The 2256-nt window shown below is 40.4% G+C and overlaps 1 long non-coding RNA gene across 1 annotated transcript; it reads left to right on the top strand.

Annotated features, from left to right (window-relative positions):
- The first annotated feature begins 469 nt into the window (after positions 1–469).
- LOC144016640 (uncharacterized) lies at positions 470–2037 on the top strand. Its single transcript, XR_013282945.1, has 3 exons — positions 470–721; positions 1162–1392; positions 1666–2037. It is a non-coding gene; the product is annotated as an uncharacterized LOC144016640 (long non-coding RNA).
- Positions 2038–2256: the final 219 nt, after the last annotated feature.

The following is a 2256-nucleotide window of genomic DNA, read 5'->3' as shown; positions in this document are numbered from 1 at the left end:
GACTGAAGGACTGCATGCTTCAAGCAGACCAAGAGAAGCTTATCCATGCTTTTATCTCCAGCAGACTAGATTACTGTAACGGTCTTCTGACTGGACTCTCTCAAAAGAACATGAGACAATTGGAGCTCATTCAGAACGCTGCAGCTCGAGTTCTGACCAAAACAAAAAGATCAGAACATATTACTCCAGTACTTAAAGATTTACACTGGCTCCCTGTCAGCTGTAGAATCGATTTTAAAGTTCTGCTACTCGTCTATAAATCACTAAATGGTTTGGGTCCTGAATATATCCAAGAAATGCTGATTGAGTACAAGCCCAGCAGGGCTCTGAGATCTACAGACTTGGGCCAACTAGTGGAACCCAGAGTTCGAAGTAAACATGGTGAAGCTGCATTTAGCTATTATGCTGCACACAGATGGAATAGGTCGCTTGCACATGTCGTCACTTCCGCCTCGGATTTCTCGTAGTCGCCATGCTGGGTGGCCTCTATTTACGTAGCGATTCGGTCTAACACGTATCTATCACGTTTGTTTTCTGCGTTTAAAATGGTACATTGTTGCTGCATCGTTGGCTGTTCGAACAAAGCCAAGGGGGAAAATGGTCGGTCTTTTTTCCGAATTCAGAAAATAATTAGGAACCAGGGCCTGGAGACAGAGGAGTGCGGACTCCGGAGGGAAGTCGTTACTTTGGGCTCGTGTGTGCAGCGATCACTTTGTGAGCGGTAAGCTTGTTTACCTTTATTTAATGCATGAGGATTAATAACGTTTCGACCGCCCATATATGGGCAAGTTGCTTATGTTTTGGATTCATGAGCAAGCAAGTTCGGTAGTACAAGCTGGCTAGCGGACGTTAGCCGAAAGCTAACATCGAACATTTTCACCCAAGTAGTGCCAGTGCAAAGTGTTTACTGCTGAAATTGGATTGATTAGTCTTGGGCTTTTAATGCCGATAACATGTTTTTTGGTGGCAAAATGTAAACTTGGAAAAAAAAGAGACAGAAGGGGCTGATGCAAGAAAACAGACCCCCGGGGGTGATGCAAGAAAACAGACCCCCGGTAGCCTACACATCATGCTAAAGAACTTATTCACGGCCACCCTACTGCGGTAAAATAACCAGTCTTTCCATATTTTATTTGTTCATATATTTGTTTATTTTAACAGGTCGCCCTGCGCCCGTTTTTCTGTCCAATCATCCCGACTGGGCTCCAACATTAAAGTTGGGTCCCAAGTTACAACATCTATGTCTCAGCCCAGTCGGTGCCAAGATATGAACGTGCACAGGAGAGACAAGCAAAGAAAAGACGACTCGAAGTGGCAGAGATTGTTGCAGTTATGCAGCCAGATGGCTCCAGTAACCTGTAACCTCAAGTACTGCTGACATCATTGACTCTGGTATGCCACTCAGAATTCATTACATGATATATTGTATGCATGAGTGAATGTATGTGTTTATGTTTGTGTGTGTACACGCACCTTATATTTTAGAGACATTTGGAAGTGTTTATAGAAATAAGTATTTGCCTGTAGCAATGTTCATACATTAAAAAATGCAACAAAATGTGTACATTTCTTTTACACTGACAAAAAAACTATACTACTTTACTATATTAAACCTATTACTGGTACCGTATTTTTTTGTGATTTTTTCTTTATTTTTTTCTTTAGGGATCTCATGCCACACCGACTTGATTGCCAATGACATGATGGAAACGAAGGCGAGCATCAAAGCATTGGAGGAGGACAACATGCGACTGTTTGTTTGGCGCTAATAAAGGCAGCGTTTATACAAATTCTATTGTTGGGTTTGTTTACAAAGCTATACATAATACAAATGACAGGATTTGACTCAATGTGCAATATGGTCCCTCTTAAAGTAATGGCATAAATCTCTATTATTTCTAAAAGCACAAAAAATGAAGTGAATAATGATTAGATGTAGTAATTTCAGGGTTAAAAATTGAACTGTTAATTAATGTAGTTTATTTTAGCACAGGTGCCTACCATCCTGAGATGACGGTATGATGTAATGTTGATGGGGTACGCAATGACTTTCATTATGCTATGTACAGAGGAAAAAGTTGCTCTCTTTTAAATTTGTTTAATGTAAGACAAGTACCAGTACTGTGTTACAGTTTTCCCAATAATCCTTGTTTCACACTTGTCACAAAACCACTGTCCTTTTGGCAGTCTAGATTGGCACACTTCAAGTGATATCATTTGATTTTACAATCTGCTGCAGCACAAAAAACTACTTTA

The sequence above is a fragment of the Festucalex cinctus genome, chromosome 3 (assembly GCF_051991245.1).
Source record: "Festucalex cinctus isolate MCC-2025b chromosome 3, RoL_Fcin_1.0, whole genome shotgun sequence".
NCBI classification, from domain to species: Eukaryota; Metazoa; Chordata; class Actinopteri; order Syngnathiformes; family Syngnathidae; genus Festucalex; species Festucalex cinctus.
This window is presented reverse-complemented; position numbering and strand designations above follow the sequence as displayed.